Source organism: Somniosus microcephalus, chromosome 3 (assembly GCF_052327205.1).
Source record: "Somniosus microcephalus isolate GS21.2 chromosome 3, FLI_Smic_1.0, whole genome shotgun sequence".
Lineage (NCBI taxonomy): Eukaryota > Metazoa > Chordata > Chondrichthyes > Squaliformes > Somniosidae > Somniosus > Somniosus microcephalus.
In genome coordinates, this window is record NC_140989.1 from 164905379 (window position 1) to 164931028 (window position 25650).

Below are 25650 nucleotides of genomic sequence, written 5' to 3' on the forward strand. Positions count from 1 at the left end.
CTCCCTGGAGATACTGTAACATTCCCACACTCTCTCTCCCTGGAGATACTGCAACATTTCCACACTCTCTCTCCCAGGAGATACTGTAACATTCCCACACTCTCTCTCACTGGAGATACTGTAACATTTCTACACTCTCTCTGGAGATAATGTAACATTCCCACACTCTCTCTCCCTGGAGATACTGTAACATTCCCACACTCACTCTCCCTGGAGATACTGTAACACTCCCACACTCTCTCTCCCTGGAGATACTGTAACATTCCCACACTCTCTCTCCCAGGAGATACTGTAACATTCCCACACTCTCTCTCCCCGGAGATACTGTAACATTCCCACACTCTCTCTCACTGGAGACAGTGCAACATTCCCACACTCTCTCTCCCTGGAGATACTGTTACATTCCCACAGTCTCTCTCCCTGGAGATACTGTAACATTCCCAAACTCTCTCTCCCTGGAAATATTGTAACATTCCGACACTCTCTCTCCCTGGAGATACTGTAACATTTCCACACTCTCTCTCCCTGGAGATACTGTAACATTCCCACACTCTCTCTCCCTGGAGATACTGTAACATTCCCACATTCTCTCTCCCTGGAGATAGTGTAACATTCCCACACTCTCTCTCCCTGGAGATACTGTACCATTCCCTCACTCTCTCTCCCTGGAGATAGTGTAACATTCCCACACTCTCTCTGCCTGGAGATACTGTAACATTCCCACACTCTCTCTCCCTGGAGATACTGGAACATTCCCACATTATGTCTCCCTGGAGATAGTGTAACATTCCCACACTCTCTCCCGCTGAAGATACTGTAACATTCCCACACTCTCTCTCCCTGGAGATACTGTAACATTCCCACACTCTCTCTCCCAGGAGATACAAGAATATTCCCACACTCTCTCTCCCTGGAGATACTGTAACATTCCCACATTCTCTCTCCCAGGAGATACTGTAACATTCCCACACTCTCTCTCCCAGGAGATACTGTAACATTCCCACATTCTCTCTCCCAGGAGATACTGTAACATTCCCACACTCTCTCTCCCAGGAGATACTGTAACATTCCCACATTCTCTATCCCTGGAGATACTGTAACATTCCCACATTCTCTCTCCCTGGAGATACTGTAACATTCCCACATTCACTCCCCCAGGAGATACAGTAACATTACCACACTCTCTCTCCCTGGAGATACTGTAACATTCCCACACTCTCTCTCCCAGGAGATACTGTAACATTCCCACATTATATCTCCCTGGAGATAGTGTAACATTCCCACACTCTCTCTCCCTGGAGATACTGTAACATTCCCACACTCTCTCTCCCAGGAGATACTGTAACATTCCCACAATCTCTCTCCCTGGAGATACTGTGACATTTCCACACTCTCTCTCCCAGGAGATACTGTAACATTCCCACACTCTCTCTCCCAGGAGATACTGTAACATTCCCACAATCTCTCTCCCTGGAGATACTGTGACATTCCCACACTCTCTCTCCCAGGAGATACTGTAAAATTTCCACACTCTCTCTCCCTGGAGATACTGTAACATTCCCACACTCTCTCTCCCAGGAGATACTGTAACATTCCCACACTCTCTCTCGCAGGAGGTACTGTAACATTCCCACAATCTCGCTCCCAGGAGATACTGTAACATTCCCACATTCTCTCTCCCAGGAGATACTGTAACATTCCCACACTCTCTCTCCCTGGAGATACTGTAACATTCCCACACTCTCTCTCCCTGGAGACACTGTAACATTCCCACATTCTCTCTCCCAGGAGATACTGTAACATTCCCACACTATCTCTCCCTGGAGATACTGTAACATTCCCACACTCTCTCCCAGGAGATACTGTAACATTCCCACACTCTCTCTCCCTGGAGATACTGTAACATATACTCATCATCTCTCCCAGGAGATAGTGTAACATTCCCACATTCTCTATCCCAGGAGATGCTGTAACATTCCCAAACTTTCTCTCCCTGGAGATACTGTAACATTCGCACACACTCTCTCCCTGGAGATACTGTAACATTCCCACACTCTCTCTCCCAGGAGATACTGTAACATTCCCACACTCTCTCTCCCACGAGATACTGTAACATTCCCACACACTCTCCCTGGAGACACTGTAACATTCCCACACTCTCTCTCCCTGGATATACTGTAACATTCCCACATTCTCTCTCCCTGGAGATAGTGTAACATTCCCACACTCTCTCCCCCTGAAGATACTGTAACATTCCCACACTCTCTCTCCCTGGAGATAGTGTAACATTCCCACACTCTCTCCCCCTGAAGATACTGTAACATTCCCACACTCTCTCTCCCAGGAGATACTGCAACATTCCCACACTCTCTCTCCCTGGAGAAAGTGTAACATTCCCACACTCTCTCTCCCTGGAGATACTGTAACATTCCCACACTCTCTCTCCCTGGAGATACTGTAACATTCCAACACTCTCTCTCCCAGGAGATCCTGTAACATTCCCACAGTCTCTCTCCCAGGAGATACTGTAACATTCCCACACTCTCTCTCCCTGGAGACACTGTAACATTCCCACACTCTCTCTCCCTGGAGATACTGTAACATTCCAACACTCTCTCTCCCAGGAGATCCTGTAACATTCCCACAGTCTCTCTCCCAGGAGATACTGTAACATTCGCACACTCTCTCTCCCTGGAGATAGTGTAACATTCCTACAGTGTCTCTCCCTGGAGATACTGTAACATTCCCACACTCTCTCTCCCAGGAGATGCTGTAACATTCCCACATTATATCTCCCTGGAGATAGTGTAACATTCCCACACTCTCTCTCCCTGGAGATACTGTAACATTCCAACACTCTTTCTCCCAGGAGATACTGTAACATTCCCACACTCTCTCTCCCTGGAGATACTGTAACATTCCCACACTCTCTCTCCCTGGAGATACTGCAACATTTCCACACTCTCTCTCCCAGGAGATACTGTAACATTCCCACACTCTCTCTCACTGGAGATACTGTAACATTTCTACACTCTCTCTGGAGATAATGTAACATTCCAACACTCTCTCTCCCTGGAGATAGTGTAACATTCCCACACTCTCTCTCCCTGGAGATACTGTAACATTTCCACACTCTCTCCCAGGAGATACTGTAACATTCCCACACTCTCTCTCCCTGGAGATACTGTAACATTCCCACATTCTCTCTCCCTGGAGATACTGTAACATTCCCACACTCTCTCTCCCTGGAGATACTGTAACATTCCCACACTCTCTCTCCCTGGAGATACTGTAACACTCCCACACTCTCTCTCCCTGGAGATACTGTAACATTCCCACACTCTCTCTCCCAGGAGATACTGTAACATTCCCACACTCTCTCTCCCCGGAGATACTGTAACATTCCCACACTCTCTCTCCCTGGAGATATTGTAACATTCCGACACTCTCTCTCCCTGGAGATACTGTAACATTTCCACACTCTCTCTCCCTGGAGATACTGTAACATTCCCACACTCTCTCTCCCTGGAGATACTGTAACATTCCCACATTCTCTCTCCCTGGAGATAGTGTAACATTCCCACACTCTCTCTCCCTGGAGATACTGTACCATTCCCTCACTCTCTCTCCCTGGAGATAGTGTAACATTCCCACACTCTCTCTGCCTGGAGATACTGTAACATTCCCACACTCTCTCTCCCTGGAGATACTGTAACATTCCCACATTATCTCTCCCTGGAGATAGTGTAACATTCCCACACTCTCTCCCGCTGAAGATACTGTAACATTCCCACATTCTCTCTCCCAGGAGATACTGTAACATTCCCACACTCTCTCTCCCAGGAGATACAAGAATATTCCCACACTCTCTCTCCCTGGAGATACTGTAACATTCCCACATTCTCTCTCCCAGGAGATACTGTAACATTCCCACACTCTCTCCCCCAGGAGATACTGTAACATTCCCACATTCTCTCTCCCAGGAGATACTGTAACATTCCCACACTCTCTCTCCCAGGAGATACTGTAACATTCCCACATTCTCTATCCCTGGAGATACTGTAACATTCCCACATTCTCTCTCCCTGGAGATACTGTAACATTCCCACATTCACTCCCCCAGGAGATACAGTAACATTCCCACACTCTCTCTCCCTGGAGATACTGTAACATTCCCACACTCTCTCTCCCAGGAGATACTGTAACATTCCCACAGTCTCTCTCCCAGGAGATACTGTAACATTCCCTCACTCTCTCTCCCAGGAGATGCTGTAACATTCCCACATTATATCTCCCTGGAGATAGTTTAACATTCCCACACTCTCTCTCCCAGGAGATACTGTAACATTCCCACACTCTCTCTCCCAGGAGATACTGTAACATTCCCACAATCTCTCTCCCTGGAGATACTGTGACATTTCCACACTCTCTCTCCCAGGAGATACTGTAACATTTCCACATTATCTCTCCCAGGAGATACTGTAAAATTTCCACACTCTCTCTCCCTGGAGATACTGTAACATTCCCACACTCTCTCCCAGGAGAAACTGTAACATTCCCACATTCTCTCTCCCAGGAGATACTGTAACATTTCCACACTCTCTCTCCCTGGAGATATTGTAACATTCCCACATTCTCTCTCCCAGGAGATACTGCAACATTTCCACACTCTCTCTCCCTGGAGATACTGTAACATTCCCACACTCTCTCTCCCTGGAGATACTGTAACATTCCCACACACTCTCTCCCTGGAGATACTGTAACATTTCCACATTCTCTCTCCCAGGAGATACTGTAACATTCCCACACTCTCTCTCCCTGGAGATACTGTAACATTCCCACACTCTCTCTCCCTGGAGATACTGTAACGTTCCCACATTCTCTCTCCCTGGAGATACTATAACATTTCCACACTCTCTCTCGCAGGAGATACTGTAACATTCCCACACTCTCTCTCCCTGGAGGTACTGTAACATTCCCACATTCTCTCTCCCTGGCGATACTATAACATTCCCCATTCTCTCTCCCTGGAGATAGTGTAACATTCCCACACTCTTTCTCCCTGGAGATACTGTACCATTCCCACACTCTATCTCCCTGGCGATACTGTAACATTCCCACACTCTCTCTCCCTGGAGATACTGTAACATTCCCACATTCTCTCTCCCTGGAGATACTGTAACATTCCCACATTCTCTCTCCCTGGAGACACTGTAACATTCCCACACTCTCTCTCCCAGGAGATACTGTAACATTCCCACACTCTCTCTGCCTGGAGATACTGTAACATTCCCACACTCTCTCTCCCTGGAGATACTGTAACATTCGCACACTCTCTCTCCCTGGAGATAATGTAACATTCCCACACTCTCTCTCCCAGGAGATACTGTAACATTCCCACACTCTCTCTGCCTGGAGATACTGTAACATTCCCACTCTCTCTCTCCCTGGAGATACTGTAACATTCCACATTCTCTCTCCCTGGAGATAGTGTAACATTCCCACACTCTCTCTCCCTGGAGATACTGTAACATTCCCACACTCTCTCCCTGCAGGTACTGTAACATTCCCACATTCTCTCTCCCTGGAGATACTATAACATTCCCACATTCTCTCTCCCTGGAGATAGTGTAACATTCCCACACTCTCTCTCCCTAGAGATACTGTAACATTTCCTCCTTATCTCTCCCAGGAGATAGTGTAACATTCCCACATTCTCTATCCCAGGAGATGCTGTAACATTCCCACACTCTCTCTCCCTGGAGATACTGTAACATTCCCACACTCTCTCTCCCTGGAGATACTGTAACATTCCCACAGTCTCTCTCCCAGGAGATACTGTAACATTCCCTCACTCTCTCTCCCAGCAGATACTGTAACATTCCCACAGTCTCTCTCCCAGGAGATACTGTAACATTCCCTCACTCTCTCTCCCAGGAGATCCTGTAACATTTCCACATTATCTCTCCCAGGAGATACTGTAAAATTTCCACACTCTCTCTCCCTGGAGATACTGTAACATTCCCACACTCTCTCCCAGGAGAAACTGTAACATTCCCACATTCTCTCTCCCAGGAGATACTGTAACATTTCGACACTCTCTCTCCCTGGAGATATTGTAACATTCCCACATTGTTTCTCCCAGTAGATACTGTAACATTTCCACACTCTCTCTCCCTGGAGATACTGTAACATTCCCACACTCTCTCTCCCTGGAGATACTGTAACATTCCCACACTCTCTCTCCCTGGCGATACTGTAACATTCCCACACTCTCTCTCCCTGGAGATACTGTAACATTCCCACATTCTCTCTCCCTGGAGCTACTGTAACATTCCCACACTCTCTCTCCCTGGAGACACTGTAACATTCCCACACTCTCTCTCCCAGGAGATACTGTAACATTCCCACACTCTCTCTGCCTGGAGATACTGTAACATTCCCACACTCTCTCTCCCTGGAGATACTGTAACATTCCACATTCTCTCTCCCTGGAGATCGTGTAACATTCCCACACTCTCTCTCCCTGGAGATACTGTAACATTCCCACACTCTCTCTCCCTGGAGATACTGTAACATTCCCACACTCTCTCCCTGCAGATACTGTAACATTCCCACATTCTCTCTCCCTGGAGATACTATAACATTCCCACATTCTCTCTCCCTGGAGATAGTGTAACATTCCCACACTCTCTCTCCCTGGAGATACTGTAACATTTCCTCATTATCTCTCCCAGGAGATACTGTAACACTCCCACACTCTCTCTCCCTGGAGATACTGTAACATTCCCACACTCTCTCTCCCTGGAGATACTGTAACATTCCCACATTCTCTCTCCCTGGAGATACTGTAACATTCCCACACTCTCTCTCCCTGGAGATACTGTAACATTCCCACACTCTCTCTCCCTGGAGATACTGTAACACTCCCACACTCTCTCTCCCTGGAGATACTGTAACATTCCCACACTCTCTCTCCCAGGAGATACTGTAACATTCCCACACTCTCTCTCCCCGGAGATACTGTAACATTCCCACACTCTCTCTCACTGGAGACAGTGCAACATTCCCACACTCTCTCTCCCTGGAGATACTGTTACATTCCCACAGTCTCTCTCCCTGGAGATACTGTAACATTCCCAAACTCTCTCTCCCTGGAGATATTGTAACATTCCGACACTCTCTCTCCCTGGAGATACTGTAACATTTCCACACTCTCTCTCCCTGGAGATACTGTAACATTCCCACACTCTCTCTCCCTGGAGATACTGTAACATTCCCACATTCTCTCTCCCTGGAGATAGTGTAACATTCCCACACTCTCTCTCCCTGGAGATACTGTACCATTCCCTCACTCTCTCTCCCTGGAGATAGTATAACATTCCCACACTCTCTCTGCCTGGAGATACTGTAACATTCCCACACTCTCTCTCCCTGGAGATACTGTAACATTCCCACATTATCTCTCCCTGGAGATAGTGTAACATTCCCACACTCTCTCCCGCTGAAGATACTGTAACATTCCCACATTCTCTCTCCCAGGAGATACTGTAACATTCCCACACTCTCTCTCCCAGGAGATACAAGAATATTCCCACACTCTCTCTCCCTGGAGATACTGTAACATTCCCACATTCTCTCTCCCAGGAGATACTGTAACATTCCCACACTCTCTCCCCCAGGAGATACTGTAACATTCCCACATTCTCTCTCCCAGGAGATACTGTAACATTCCCACACTCTCTCTCCCAGGAGATACTGTAACATTCCCACATTCTCTATCCCTGGAGATACTGTAACATTCCCACATTCTCTCTCCCTGGAGATACTGTAACATTCCCACATTCACTCCCCCAGGAGATACAGTAACATTCCCACACTCTCTCTCCCTGGAGATACTGTAACATTCCCACACTCTCTCTCCCAGGAGATACTGTAACATTCCCACAGTCTCTCTCCCAGGAGATACTGTAACATTCCCTCACTCTCTCTCCCAGGAGATGCTGTAACATTCCCACATTATATCTCCCTGGAGATAGTTTAACATTCCCACACTCTCTCTCCCAGGAGATACTGTAACATTCCCACACTCTCTCTCCCAGGAGATACTGTAACATTCCCACAATCTCTCTCCCTGGAGATACTGTGACATTTCCACACTCTCTCTCCCAGGAGATACTGTAACATTTCCACATTATCTCTCCCAGGAGATACTGTAAAATTTCCACACTCTCTCTCCCTGGAGATACTGTAACATTCCCACACTCTCTCCCAGGAGAAACTGTAACATTCCCACATTCTCTCTCCCAGGAGATACTGTAACATTTCCACACTCTCTCTCCCTGGAGATATTGTAACATTCCCACATTCTCTCTCCCAGGAGATACTGCAACATTTCCACACTCTCTCTCCCTGGAGATACTGTAACATTCCCACACTCTCTCTCCCTGGAGATACTGTAACATTCCCACACACTCTCTCCCTGGAGATACTGTAACATTTCCACATTCTCTCTCCCAGGAGATACTGTAACATTCCCACACTCTCTCTCCCTGGAGATACTGTAACATTCCCACACTCTCTCTCCCTGGAGATACTGTAACGTTCCCACATTCTCTCTCCCTGGAGATACTATAACATTTCCACACTCTCTCTCGCAGGAGATACTGTAACATTCCCACACTCTCTCTCCCTGGAGGTACTGTAACATTCCCACATTCTCTCTCCCTGGCGATACTATAACATTCCCCATTCTCTCTCCCTGGAGATAGTGTAACATTCCCACACTCTTTCTCCCTGGCGATACTGTAACATTCCCACACTCTCTCTCCCTGGAGATACTGTAACATTCCCACATTCTCTCTCCCTGGAGATACTGTAACATTCCCACATTCTCTCTCCCTGGAGACACTGTAACATTCCCACACTCTCTCTCCCAGGAGATACTGTAACATTCCCACACTCTCTCTGCCTGGAGATACTGTAACATTCCCACACTCTCTCTCCCTGGAGATACTGTAACATTCGCACACTCTCTCTCCCTGGAGATAATGTAACATTCCCACACTCTCTCTCCCAGGAGATACTGTAACATTCCCACACTCTCTCTGCCTGGAGATACTGTAACATTCCCACTCTCTCTCTCCCTGGAGATACTGTAACATTCCACATTCTCTCTCCCTGGAGATAGTGTAACATTCCCACACTCTCTCTCCCTGGAGATACTGTAACATTCCCACACTCTCTCCCTGCAGGTACTGTAACATTCCCACATTCTCTCTCCCTGGAGATACTATAACATTCCCACATTCTCTCTCCCTGGAGATAGTGTAACATTCCCACACTCTCTCTCCCTAGAGATACTGTAACATTTCCTCCTTATCTCTCCCAGGAGATAGTGTAACATTCCCACATTCTCTATCCCAGGAGATGCTGTAACATTCCCACACTCTCTCTCCCTGGAGATACTGTAACATTCCCACACTCTCTCTCCCTGGAGATACTGTAACATTCCCACAGTCTCTCTCCCAGGAGATACTGTAACATTCCCTCACTCTCTCTCCCAGCAGATACTGTAACATTCCCACAGTCTCTCTCCCAGGAGATACTGTAACATTCCCTCACTCTCTCTCCCAGGAGATCCTGTAACATTTCCACATTATCTCTCCCAGGAGATACTGTAAAATTTCCACACTCTCTCTCCCTGGAGATACTGTAACATTCCCACACTCTCTCCCAGGAGAAACTGTAACATTCCCACACTCTCTCTCCCTGGAGATACTGTAACATTCGCACACTCTCTCTCCCTAGAGATAATGTAACATTCCCACACTCTCTCTCCCAGGAGATACTGTAACATTCCCACAGTCTCTCTGCCTGGAGATACTGTAACATTCCCACTCTCTCTCTCCCTGGAGATACTGTAACATTCCACATTCTCTCTCCCTGGAGATAGTGTAACATTCCCACACTCTCTCTCCCTGGAGATACTGTAACATTCCCACACTCTCTCCCTGCAGGTACTGTAACATTCCCACATTCTCTCTCCCTGGAGATACTATAACATTCCCACATTCTCTCTCCCTGGAGATAGTGTAACATTCCCACACTCTCTCTCCCTAGAGATACTGTAACATTTCCTCCTTATCTCTCCCAGGAGATAGTGTAACATTCCCACATTCTCTATCCCAGGAGATGCTGTAACATTCCCACACTCTCTCTCCCTGGAGATACTGTAACATTCCCACACTCTCTCTCCCTGGAGATACTGTAACATTCCCACAGTCTCTCTCCCAGGAGATACTGTAACATTCCCTCACTCTCTCTCCCAGGAGATACTGTAGCATTCCCACAGTCTCTCTCCCAGGAGATACTGTAACATTCCCTCACTCTCTCTCCCAGGAGATCCTGTAACATTTCCACATTATCTCTCCCAGGAGATACTGTAAAATTTCCACACTCTCTCTCCCTGGAGATACTGTAACATTCCCACACTCTCTCCCAGGAGAAACTGTAACATTCCCACATTCTCTCTCCCAGGAGATACTGTAACATTTCGACACTCTCTCTCCCTGGAGATATTGTAACATTCCCACATTGTTTCTCCCAGTAGATACTGTAACATTTCCACACTCTCTCTCCCTGGAGATACTGTAACATTCCCACACTCTCTCTCCCTGGAGATACTGTAACATTCCCACACTCTCTCTCCCTGGCGATACTGTAACATTCCCACACTCTCTCTCCCTGGAGATACTGTAACATTCCCACATTCTCTCTCCCTGGAGCTACTGTAACATTCCCACACTCTCTCTCCCTGGAGACACTGTAACATTCCCACACTCTCTCTCCCAGGAGATACTGTAACATTCCCACACTCTCTCTGCCTGGAGATACTGTAACATTCCCACACTCTCTCTCCCTGGAGATACTGTAACATTCCACATTCTCTCTCCCTGGAGATCGTGTAACATTCCCACACTCTCTCTCCCTGGAGATACTGTAATATTCCCACACTCTCTCTCCCTGGAGATACTGTAACATTCCCACACTCTCTCCCTGCAGATACTGTAACATTCCCACATTCTCTCTCCCTGGAGATACTATAACATTCCCACATTCTCTCTCCCTGGAGATAGTGTAACATTCCCACACTCTCTCTCCCTGGAGATACTGTAACATTTCCTCATTATCTCTCCCAGGAGATAGTGTAACATTCCCACATTCTCTATCCCAGGAGATGCTGTAACATTCCCACACTTTCTCTCCCTGGAGATACTGTAACATTCCCACACTCTCTCTCCCTGGAGATACTGTAACATTCCCACACTCTCTCTCCCTGGAGATACTGTAACATTCCCACAGTCTCTCTCCCAGGAGATACTGTAACATTCCCTCACTCTCTCTCCCAGGACATACTGTAACATTCCCACACTCTCTCTCCCAGGAGATACTGTAACATTCCCTCACTCTCTCTCTCAGGAGATACTGTAACATTCCCACAGTCTCTCTCCCAGGAGATACTGTAACATTCCCACAGTCTCTCTCCCAGGAGATACTGTAACATTCCCTCACTCTCTCTCCCAGGAGATACTGCAACATTCCCACATTCTCTCTCCCAGGAGATACTGTAACATTCCCACACTCTCTCTCCCTGGAGATACTGTAACATTTCCACACTCTCTCTCCAAGGAGATACTGTAACATTCCCACATTCTCTCTCACTGGAGATACTGTAACATTCCCACATTCTCTCTCCCAGGAGATACTGTAACATTTCTACACTCTCCCTGGAGATAATGTAACATTCCCACACTCTCTCTCCCAGGAGATAGTGTAACATTCCCACACTCTCTCTCCCAGGAGATACTGCAACATTCCCACACTCTCTCTCCCTGGAGAAAGTGTAACATTCCCACACTCTCTCCCTGGAGATACTGCAAAACTTCCGCACTCTCTCTCCCAGGAGATAATGTAACATTCCCACACACTCTCTCCCTGGAGATACTGTAACATTCCCACACTCTCTCTCCCAGGAGATACTGCAACATTCCCACACTCTGTCTCCCAGGAGATACTGCAACATTCCCACACTCTCTCTCAAAGGAGATACTGTAACATTCCCACACACTCTCTCCCTGGAGACACTGTAACATTTCCACACTCTCTCTCCCTGGAGATACTGTAACATTCCCACATTCTCTCTCCCTGGAGATACTGTAACATTCCCACATTCTCTCTCCCTGGAGATACTGTAACATTCCCACATTATCTCTCCCTGGAGATACTGTAACATTCCCACACTCTCTCTCCCTGGAGATACTGTAACATTCCAACACTCTCTCTCCCAGGAGATACTGTAACATTCCCACAGTCTCTCTCCCAGGAGATACTGTAACATTCCCTCACTCTCTCTCCCAGGAGATGCTGTAACATTCCCACATTATATCTCCCTGGAGATACTGTAACATTCCCACACTCTCTCTCCCTGGAGATACTGTAACATTCCCACACTCTCTCTCCCAGGAGATATTGTAGCATTCCCACACTCTCTCTCCCAGGAGATACTGTAACATTCCCACACTCTCTCTCCCAGGAGATACTGTAACATTCCCACAATCTCTCTCCCTGGAGATACTGTAACATTCCCACAATCTCTCTCCCTGGAGATACTGTAACATTCCCACACTCTCTCTCCCTGGAGGTACTGTAAAATTTCCACACTCTCTCTCCCTGGAGATACTGTAACATTCCCACACTCTCTCCCAGGAGAAACTGTAACATTCCCACATTCTCTCTCCCAGGAGATACTGTAACATTCCCACACTCTCTCTCCCTGGAGATATTGTAACATTCCCACATTGTTTCTCCCAGGAGATACTGTAACATTTCCACACTCTCTCTCCCTGGAGATACTGTAACATTCCCACACTCTCTCTCCCTGGAGATACTGTAACATTCCCACACACTCTCTCCCTGGAGATACTGTAACATTTCCACATTCTCTCTCCCAGGAGATACTGTAACATTCCCACACTCTCTCTCCCTGGAGATACTGTAACATTCCCACATTCTCTCTCCCTGGAGATACTATAACATTTCCACACTCTCTCTCCCAGGAGATACTGTAACATTCCCACACTCTCTCTCCCTGGAGGTACTGTAACATTCCCACATTCACTCTCCCTGGCGATACTATAACATTCCACATTCTCTCTCCCTGGAGATAGTGTAACATTCCCACACTCTTTCTCCCTGGAGATACTGTACCATTCCCACACTCTCTCTCCCTGGCGATACTGTAACATTCCCACACTCTCTCTCCCTGGAGATACTGTAACATTCCCACACTCTCTCTCCCAGGAGATACTGTAACATTCCCACACTCTCTCTGCCTGGAGATACTGTAACATTCCCACACTCTCTCTCCCTGGAGGTACTGTAACATTCGCACACTCTCTCTCCCTGGAGATACTGTAACATTCCCACATTCTCTCTCCCCGGAGATACTGTAACATTCCCACACTCTCTCTGCCTGGAGATACTGTAACATTCCCACAGTCTCTCTCCCAGGAGATACTGTAACATTCCCTCACTCTCTCTCCCAGGAGATGCTGTAACATTCCCACATTATATCTCCCTGGAGATACTGTAACATTCCCACACTCTCTCTCCCTGGAGATACTGTAACATTCCCACACTCTCTCTCCCAGGAGATATTGTAGCATTCCCACACTCTCTCTCCCAGGAGATACTGTAACATTCCCACACTCTCTCTCCCAGGAGATACTGTAACATTCCCACAATCTCTCTCCCTGGAGATACTGTAACATTCCCACAATCTCTCTCCCTGGAGATACTGTAACATTCCCACACTCTCTCTCCCTGGAGGTACTGTAAAATTTCCACACTCTCTCTCCCTGGAGATACTGTAACATTCCCACACTCTCTCCCAGGAGAAACTGTAACATTCCCACATTCTCTCTCCCAGGAGATACTGTAACATTTCCACACTCTCTCTCCCTGGAGATATTGTAACATTCCCACATTGTTTCTCCCAGGAGATACTGTAACATTTCCACACTCTCTCTCCCTGGAGATACTGTAACATTCCCACACTCTCTCTCCCTGGAGATACTGTAACATTCCCACACACTCTCTCCCTGGAGATACTGTAACATTTCCACATTCTCTCTCCCAGGAGATACTGTAACATTCCCACACTCTCTCTCCCTGGAGATACTGTAACATTCCCACATTCTCTCTCCCTGGAGATACTATAACATTTCCACACTCTCTCTCCCAGGAGATACTGTAACATTCCCACACTCTCTCTCCCTGGAGGTACTGTAACATTCCCACATTCACTCTCCCTGGCGATACTATAACATTCCACATTCTCTCTCCCTGGAGATAGTGTAACATTCCCACACTCTTTCTCCCTGGAGATACTGTACCATTCCCACACTCTCTCTCCCTGGCGATACTGTAACATTCCCACACTCTCTCTCCCTGGAGATACTGTAACATTCCCACACTCTCTCTCCCAGGAGATACTGTAACATTCCCACACTCTCTCTGCCTGGAGATACTGTAACATTCCCACACTCTCTCTCCCAGGAGGTACTGTAACATTCGCACACTCTCTCTCCCTGGAGATACTGTAACATTCCCACACTCTCTCTCCCTGGAGATAGTGTAACATTCCCACACTCTCTCTGCCTGGAGATACTGTAACATTCCCACACTCTCTCTCCCTGGAGATACTGTAACATTCCATATTCTCTCTCCCTGGAGATAGTGTAACATTCCCACACTCTCTCTCCCTGGAGATACTGTAACATTCCATATTCTCTCTCCCTGGAGATAGTGTAACATTCTCACACTCTCTCCCTGCAGATACTGTAACATTCCCACAATCTCTCTCCCTGGAGATACTATAACATTCCCACATTCTCTCTCCCTGGAGATAGTGTAACATTCCCACACTCTCTCTCCCTGGAGATACTGTAACATTTCCTCATTATCTCTCCCAGGAGATGCTGTAACATTCCCACACTTTCTCTCCCTGGAGATACTGTAACATTCCCACACTCTCTCTCCCTGGAGATACTGTAACATTCCCACACTCTATCTCCTTGGAGATACTGTAACATTCCAACACTCTCTCTCCCAGGAGATACTGTAACATTCCCACAGTCTCTCTCCCAGGAGATACTGTAACATTCCCTCACTCTCTCTCCCAGGAGATACTGTAACATTCCCACACTCTCTCTCCCAGGAGATACTGTAACATTCCCTCACTCTCTCTCCCAGGAGATACTGTAACATTCCCACAGTCTCTCTCCCAGGAGATACTGTAACATTCCCACAGTCTCTCTCCCAGGAGGTAGTGTAACATTCCCACATTCTCTCTCCCAGGAGATACTGTAACATTACCTCACTCTCTCTCCCAGGAGATACTGTAACATTCCCACACTCTCTCTCCCTGGAGCTACTGTAACATTCCAACACTCTCTCTCCCAGGAGATACTGTAACATTCCCACACTCTGTCTCCCTGGAGATACTGTAACATTTCCACACTCTCTCTCCCAGGAGATACTGTAACATTCCCACACTCTCTCTCACTGGAGAAACTGTAACATTCCCACATTCTCTCTCCCAGGAGATACTGTAACATTTCCACACTCTCTCTCCCTGGAGATATTGTAACATTCCCACACTCTCTCTCCCTGGAGATACTGTAACATTCCCACACTCTCTCTCCCTGGAGATACTGTAACATTCCCACACACTCTCTCCCTGGAGATACTGTAACATTTCCACATTCTCTCTCCCAGGAGATACTGTAACATTCCCACACTCTCTCTCCGTGGAGATACTGTAACATTCCCACACTCTCTCTCCCTGTAGATGCTGTAACATTCCCACACTCTCTCTCCCTGGAGATACTGTAACATTCCCACACTCTCTCTCCCAGGAGATACTGTAACATTCCCACACTCTCTCTGCCTGGAGATACTGTAACATTCCCACACTCTCTCTCCCTGGAGATACTGTAACATTCGCACACTCTCTCTCCCTGGAGATAATGTAACATTCCCACACTCTCTCTCCCAGGAGATACTGTAACATTCCCACACTCTCTCTGCCTGGAGATACTGTAACATTCCCACACTCTCTCTCCCTGGAGATACTGTAACATTCCACATTCTCTCTCCCTGGAGATAGTGTAACATTCCCACACTCTCTCTTCCTGGAGATACTGTAACATTCCCACAATCTCTCTCCCTGGAGATACTGTAACATTCCCACACTCTCTCCCTGCAGATACTGCAAAACTTCCGCACTCTCTCTCCCAGGAGAGAATGTAACATTCCCACACACTCTCTCCCTGGAGATACTGTAACATTCCCACACTCTCTCTCCCAGGAGATACTGCAACATTCCCACACTCTCTCTCCCAGGAGATACTGCAACATTCCCACACTCTCTCTCCCAGGAGATACTGTAACATTCCCACACTCTCTCTCCCAGGAGATACTGTAACATTCCCACACACTCTCTCCCTGGAGACACTGTAACATTTCCACACTCTCTCCCAGGAGATACTGTAACATTCCCACACTCTCTCTCCCTGGAGATACTGTAACATTCCCACACTCTCTCTCCCAGGAGATACTGTAACATTCCCACACTCTCTCTCCCCGGAGATACTGTAACATTCCCAAACTCTCTCTCACTGGAGACAGTGCAACATTCCCACATTCTCTCTCCCTGGAGATACTGTAACATTCCCACATTCTCTGTCCCTGGAGATACTGTAACATTCCCACATTCACTCTCCCAGGAGATACTGTAACATTCCCACACTCTCTCTCCCTGGAGATACTGTAACATTCCCACACTCTCTCTCCCTGGAGATACTGTAACATTCCAACACTCTCTCTCCCAGGAGATACTGTAACATTCCCACAGTCTCTCTCCCAGGAGATACAGTAACATTCCCTCACTCTCTCTCCCAGGAGATGCTGTAACATTCCCACATTATATCTCCCTGGAGATACTGTAACATTCCCACACTCTCTCTCCCTGGAGATACTGTAACATTCCCACACTCTCTCTCCCAGGAGATATTGTAACATTCCCACACTCTCTCTCCCAAGAGATACTGTAACATTCCCACACTCTCTCTCCCAGGAGATACTGTTACATTCCCACAATCTCTCTCCCTGGAGATACTGTGACATTTCCACATTATCTCTCCCAGGAGATACCATAAAATTTCCACACTCTCTCTCCCTGGAGATACTGTAACATTCCCACACTCTCTCCCAGGAGAAACTGTAACATTCCCACATTCTCTCTCCCAGGAGATACTGTAACATTGCCACACTCTCTCTCCCTGGAGATATTGTAACATTCCCACATTGTTTCTCCCAGGAGATACTGTAACATTTCCACACTCTCTCTCCCTGGAGATACTGTAACATTCCCACACTCTCTCTCGCTGGAGATACTGTAACATTCCCACACACTCTCTCCCTGGAGATACTGTAACATTTCCACATTCTCTCTCCCAGGAGATACTGTAACATTCCCACACTCTCTCTCCCTGGAGATACTGTAACATTCATTCCCACACTCTCTCTCCCTGTAGATGCTGTAACATTCCCACACTCTCTCTCCCTGGAGATACTGTAACATTCCCACATTCTCTCTCCCTGGAGATACTATAACATTTCCACACTCTCTCTCCCAGGAGATACTGTAACATTCCCACACTCTCTCTCCCTGGAGGTACTGTAACATTCCCAAATTCTCTCTCCCTGGCGATACTATAACATTCCACATTCTCTCTCCCTGGAGATAGTGTAACATTCCCACACTCTTTCTCCCTGGAGATACTGTACCATTCCCACACTCTCTCTCCCTGGCGATACTGTAACATTCCCACACTCTCTCTCCCTGGAGACACTGTAACATTCCCACACTCTCTCTGCCTGGAGATACTGTAACATTCCCACACTCTCTCTCCCTGGAGATACTGTAACATGCCACATTCTCTCTCCCTGGAGATAGTGTAACATTCCCACACTCTCTCTCCCTGGAGATACTGTAACATTCCCACACTCTCTCTCCCTCGAGATACTGTAACATTCCCACACTCTCTCCCTGCAGATACTGTAACATTCCCACATTCTCTCTCCCTGGAGATACTATAACATTCCCACATTCTCTCTCCCTGGAGATAGTGTAACATTCCCACACTCTCTCTCCCTGGAGATACTGTAACATTTCCTCATTATCTCTCCCAGGAGATAGTGTAACATTCCCACATTCTCTATCCCAGGAGATGCTGTAACATTCCCACACTTTCTCTCCCTGGAGATACTGTAACATTCCCACACTCTCTCTCCCTGGAGATACTGTAACATTCCAACACTCTCTCTCCCAGGAGATACTGTAACATTCCCACAGTCTCTCTCCCAGGAGATACTGTAACATTCCCACACTCTCTCTCCCAGGAGATACTGTAACATTCCCTCACTCTCTCTCCCAGGAGATACTGTGACATTCCCACAGTCTCTCTCCCAGGAGATACTGTAACATTCCCACAGTCTCTCTCCCAGGAGATAGTGTTACATTCCCACATTCTCTCTCCCAGGAGATACTGTAACATTCCCACATTCTCTCTCCCAGGAGATACTGTAACATTCCCACATTCTCTCTCCCAGGAGATACTGTAACATTCCCACACTCTCTCTCCCTGGAGATACTGTAACATTCCAACACTCTCTCTCCCAGGAGATACTGTAACATTCCCACACTCTCTCTCCCTGGAGATACTGTAACATTTCCACACTCTCTCTCCCAGGAGATACTGTAACATTCCCACACTCTCTCTCACTGGAGATACTGTAACATTCCCACATTCTCTCTCCCAGGAGATACTGTAACATTTCTACATTCTCCCTGGAGATAATGTAACATTCCCACACTCTCTCTCCCTGGAGATACTGTAACATTCCCACATTCTCTCTCCCAGGAGATACTGTAACATTTCTACATTCTCCCTGGAGATAGTGTAACATTCCCACACTCTCTCTCCCTGGAGATAGTGTAACATGCCCACACTCTCTCTCCCTGGAGATACTGTAACATTTCCTCATTATCTCTCCCTGGAGATACTGTAACATTCCCACATTCTCTCTCCCAGGAGATACTGTAACATTTCTACATTCTCCCTGGAGATAGTGTAACATTCCCACACTCTCTCTCCCAGGAGATACTGCAACATTCCCACACTCTCTCTCCCTGGAGAAAGTGGAACATTCCCACACTCTCTCCCTGGAGATACTGCAAAACTTCCGCACTCTCTCTCCCAGGAGATAATGTAACATTCCCACACTCTCTCCCTGGAGATACTGTAACAGTCCCACACTCTCTCTCCCAGGAGATACTGCAACATTCCCACACTCTCTCTCCCAGGAGATACTGTAACATTCCCACACTCTCTCTCCCTGGAGATACTGCAACATTCCCACACTCTCTCTCCCAGGAGATACTGTAACATTCCCACACTCTCTCTCCCAGGAGATACTGTAACATTCCCACACACTCTCTCCCTGGAGACACTGTAACATTTCCACACTCTCTCCCAGGAGATACTGTAACATTCCCACACTCTCTCTCCCTGGAGATACTGTAACATTCCCACCCTCTCTCTCCCTGGAGATACTGTAACATTCCCACACTCTCTCTCCCAGGAGATACTGTAACATTCGCACACTCTCTCTCCCCGGAGATACTGTAACATTCCCACACTCTCTCTCACTGGAGACAGTGCAACATTCCCACACACTCTCTCCCTGGAGATACTGTAACATTCCCGCAGTCTCTCGCCCTGGAGATACTGTAACATTCCCAAACTCTCTCTCCCTGGAGATACTGTAACATTCCCACACTCTCTCTCCCTGGAGATAGTGTAACATTCCCACACTCTCTCTCCCTGGAGATACTGTAACATTCCCACACTCTCTCTCCCTGGAGATACTGTAACATTCCCACATTCTCTCTCCCTGGAGATAGTGTAACTTTCCCACACTCTCTCTCCCTGGAGATACTGAAACATTCCCTCACTCTCTCTCCCTGGAGATAGTGTAACATTCCCACACTCTCTCTCCCTGGAGATACTTTAACATTCCCACACTCTCTCTCCCTGGAGATACTGTAACATTCCCACATTCTCTCTCCCAGGAGATACTGTAACATTCCCACATTCTCTCTCCCAGGAGATACTGTAACATTCCCACATGCTCTCTCCCTGGAGATACTGTAACATTTCCACATTCTCTCTCCCTGGAGATACTGTAACATTCCCACATTCTCTCTCCCTGGAGATAGTGTAACTTTCCCACACTCTCTCTCCCTGGAGATACTGTAACATTCCCTCACTCTCTCTCCCTGGAGATAGTGTAACATTCCCACACTCTCTCTCCCTGGAGATACTTTAACATTCCCACACTCTCTCTCCCTGGAGATACTGTAACATTCCCACATTCTCTCTCCCAGGAGATACTGTAACATTCCCACATTCTCTCTCCCAGGAGATACTGTAACATTCCCACATGCTCTCTCCCTGGAGATACTGTAACATTTCCACATTCTCTCTCCCTGGAGATACTGTAACATTCCCACACTCTCTCTCCCTGGAGATACTGTAACATTCCCTCACTCTCTCTCCCTGGAGATAGTGTAACATTCCCACACTCTCTCTCCCTGGAGATACTTTAACATTCCCACACTCTCTCTCCCTGGAGATACTGTAACATTCCCACATTCTCTCTCCCAGGAGATACTGTAACATTCCCACATTCTCTCACCCAGGAGATACTGTAACATTCCCACATGCTCTCTCCCTGGAGATACTGTAACATTTCCACATTCTCTCTCCCTGGAGATACTGTAACATTCCCACACTCTCTCTCCCAGGAGATAATGTAACATTCCCGCAGTCTCTCTCCCAGGAGATACTGTAACATTCCCACACTCTCTCTCCCAGGAGATGCTGTAACATTCCCACATTATATCTCCCTGGAGATAGTGTAACATTCCCACACTCTCTCTCCCAGGAGATACTGTAACATTCCCACACTCTCTCTCCCTGGAGATACTGTAACATTTCCACAATCTCTCTCCCGGGAGATACTGTAACATTCCCACACTCTCTCTCCCTGGAGATGCTGTAACATTTCCACACTCTCTCTCCCAGGAGATAATGTAACATTCCCACACTCTCTATCCCAGGAGATACTGTAACATTCCCACACTCTCTCTCCCGGGAGATACTGTAACATTCCCACACTCTCTATCCCAGGAGATACTGTAACATTCCCACACTCTCTCTCCCTGGAGATACTGTAACATTCGCACACTCTCTCTCCCTGGAGACCCTGTAACATTCCCACACTCTCTCTCCCAGGAGATACTGTAACATTTCCACATTATCTCTCCCAGGAGATAGTGTAAAATTTCCACACTCTCTCTCCCTGGAGATACTGTAACATTCCCACACTCTCTCCCAGGAGAAACTGTAACATTCCCACATTCTCTCTCCCAGGAGATACTGTAACATTTCCACACTCTCTCTCCCAGGAGATACTGTAATATTCCCACATTCTCTCTCCCAGGAAATACTGTAACATTCCCACACTCTTTCTCCCTGGAGATACTGTAACATTCCCACACTCTCTCTCCCTGGAGATGCTGTAACATTCCCACACTCTCTCTCCCTGGAGATACTGTAACATTCCCACATTCTCTCTCCCAGGAGATACTGTAACATTCCCATATTCTCTCTCCCTGGAGATACTGTAACATTTCCACACTCTCTCTCCCAGGAGATACTGTTACATTCCCACACTCTCTCTCCCTGGAGGTACTGTAACATTCCCACATTCTCTCACCCTGGAGATACTGTAACATTCCCACACTCTCTCTCCCAGGAGATACTGTAACATTCCCACACTCTCTCTGCCTGGAGATACTGTAACATTCCCACACTCTCTCTCCCTGGAGATACTATAACATTCCCACATTCTCTCTCCCTGGAGATAGCGTAACATTCCCACACTCTCTCTCCCTGGAGATACTGTAACATTTCCTCATTATCTCTCCCAGGAAATAGTGTAACATTCCCACACTCTCTCTCCCAGGAGATACTGCAACAATCCCACACTCTCTCTCCCTGGAGAAAGTGCAACATTCCCACACTCTCTCCCTGGAGATACTGCAAAACTTCCGCACTCTCTCTCCCAGGAGATACTGTCAAATTCCCACACACTATCTCCCTGGAGATACTGTAACATTTCCACACTCTCTCTCCCAGGAGATACTGCAACATTCCCACACTCTCTCTCCCAGGAGATACTGTAACATTCCCACACTCTCTCCCAGGAGATACTGTAACATCCCCACACACTCTCTCCCTGGAGACACTGTAACATTTCCACACTCTCTCCCAGGAGATACTGTAACATTCCCACACTCTCTCTCCCTGGAGATACTGTAACATTCCCACACTCTCTCTCCCTGGAGATACTGTAACGTTCCCACACTCTCTCTCCCTGGAGATACTGTAACATTCCCACACTCCCACGAGATACTGTAACATTCCCACATTCTCTCACCCTGGAGATACTGTAACATTCCCACACTCTCTCCCGCTGAAGATACTGTAACATTCCCACATTCTCTCTCCCTGGAGATACTGTAACATTCCCACACTCTCTCTCCCTGGAGATACTGTAACATTCCCACACTCTCTCTCCCAAGAGATACAAGAATATTCCCACACTCTCTCTCCCTGGAGATACTGTAACATTCCCACATTCTCTCTCCCAGGAGATACTGTAACATTTCTACACTCTCCCTGGAGATAATGTAACATTCCCACACTCTCTCTCCCAGGAGATACTGTAACATTCCCACATTCTATCTCCCAGGAGGTACTGTAACATTCCCACATTCTCTCTCCCTGGAGATACTGTAACATTCCCACATTCACTCTCCCAGGAGATACTGTAACATTCCCACACTCTCTCTCCCTGGAGATACTGTAACATTCCCACATTCTCTCTCCCAGGAGATACTGTAACATTTCTACACTCTCCTTGGAGATAATGTAACATTCCCACACTCTCTCTCCCAGGAGATACTGTAACATTCCCACATTCTCTCTCCCAGGAGGTATTGTAACATTCCCACATTCTCTCTCCCTGGAGATACTGTAACATTCCCACATTCACTCTCCCAGGAGATACTGTAACATTCCCACATTATATCTCCCTGGAGATAGTGTAACATTCCCACACTCTCTCTCCCTGGAGATACTGTAACATTCCAACACTCTCTCTCCCAGGAGATACTGTAACATTCCCACACTCTCTCTCCCTGGAGATACTGTAACATTCCCAAACTCTCTCACCCGGGAGATACTGTAACATTCCCACACTCTCTCTCCCTGGAGATACTGTAACATTCCAACACTCTCTCTCCCTGGAGATACTGTAACATTTACACAATCTCTCTCCCGGGAGATACTGTAACATTCCCACACTCTCTCTCCCCGGAGATACTGTAACATTCCCACACTCTCTCTCACTGGAGACAGTGCAACATTCCCACATTCTCTCTCCCTGGAGATACTGTAACATTCCCACATTCTCTCTCCCTGGAGATACTGTAACATTCCCACATTCACTCTCCCAGGAGATACTGTAACATTCCCACACTCTCTCTCCCTGGAGATACTGTAACATTCCCACACTCTCTCTCCCTGGAGATACTGTAACATTCCAACACTCTCTCTCCCAGGAGATACTGTAACATTCCCACAGTCTCTCTCCCAGGAGATACAGTAACATTCCCTCACTGTCTCTCCCAGGAGATGCTGTAACATTCCCACATTATATCTCCCTGGAGATGCTGTAACATTCCCACACTCTCTCTCCCTGGAGATACTGTAACATTCCCACACTCTCTCTCCCAGGAGATATTGTAACATTCCCACACTCTCTCTCCCAGGAGATACTGTAACATTCCCACACTCTCTCTCCCAGGAGATACTGTTACATTCCCACAATCTCTCTCCCTGGAGATACTGTGACATTTCCACACTCTCTCTCCCAGGAGATACTGTAACATTCCCACACACTATCTCCCTGGAGATACTGTAACATTCCCACACTCTCTCTCCCAGGAGATACTGCAACATTCCCACACTCTCTCTCCCAGGAGATACTGTAACATTCCCACACTCTCTCTCCCTGGAGATACTGTAACATTCCCACACTCTCTCTCCCAGGAGATACTGTAACATTCGCACACTCTCTCTCCCCGGAGATACTGTAACATTCCCACACTCTCTCTCACTGGAGACAGTGCAACATTCCCACATTCTCTCTCCCTGGAGATACTGTAACATTCCCGCAGTCTCTCGCCCTGGAGATACTGTAACATTCCCAAACTCTCTCTCCCTGGAGATACTGTAACATTCCCACACTCTCTCTCCCTGGAGATAGTGTAACATTCCCACACTCTCTCTCCCTGGAGATACTGTAACATTCCCACACTCTCTCTCCCTGGAGATACTGTAACATTCCCACATTCTCTCTCCCTGGAGATAGTGTAACTTTCCCACACTCTCTCTCCCTGGAGATACTGTAACATTCCCTCACTCTCTCTCCCTGGAGATAGTGTAACATTCCCACACTCTCTCTCCCTGGAGATACTTTAACATTCCCACACTCTCTCTCCCTGGAGATACTGTAACATTCCCACATTCTCTCTCCCAGGAGATACTGTAACATTCCCACATTCTCTCTCCCAGGAGATACTGTAACATTCCCACATGCTCTCTCCCTGGAGATACTGTAACATTTCCACATTCTCTCTCCCTGGAGATACTGTAACATTCCCACACTCTCTCTCCCTGGAGATACTGTAACATTCCCTCACTCTCTCTCCCTGGAGATAGTGTAACATTCCCACACTCTCTCTCCCTGGAGATACTTTAACATTCCCACACTCTCTCTCCCTGGAGATACTGTAACATTCCCACATTCTCTCTCCCAGGAGATACTGTAACATTCCCACATTCTCTCTCCCAGGAGATACTGTAACATTCCCACATGCTCTCTCCCTGGAGATACTGTAACATTTCCACATTCTCTCTCCCTGGAGATACTGTAACATTCCCACACTCTCTCTCCCAGGAGATAATGTAACATTCCCGCAGTCTCTCTCCCAGGAGATACTGTAACATTCCCTCACTCTCTCTCCCAGGAGATGCTGTAACATTCCCACATTATATCTCCCTGGAGATAGTGTAACATTCCCACACTCTCTCTCCCAGGAGATACTGTAACATTCCCACACTCTCTCTCCCAGGAGATACTGTAACATTTCCACAATCTCTCTCCCGGGAGATACTGTAACATTCCCACACTCTCTCTCCCTGGAGATGCTGTAACATTTCCACACTCTCTCTCCCAGGAGATAATGTAACATTCCCACACTCTCTATCCCAGGAGATACTGTAACATTCCCACACTCTCTCTCCCGGGAGATACTGTAACATTCCCACA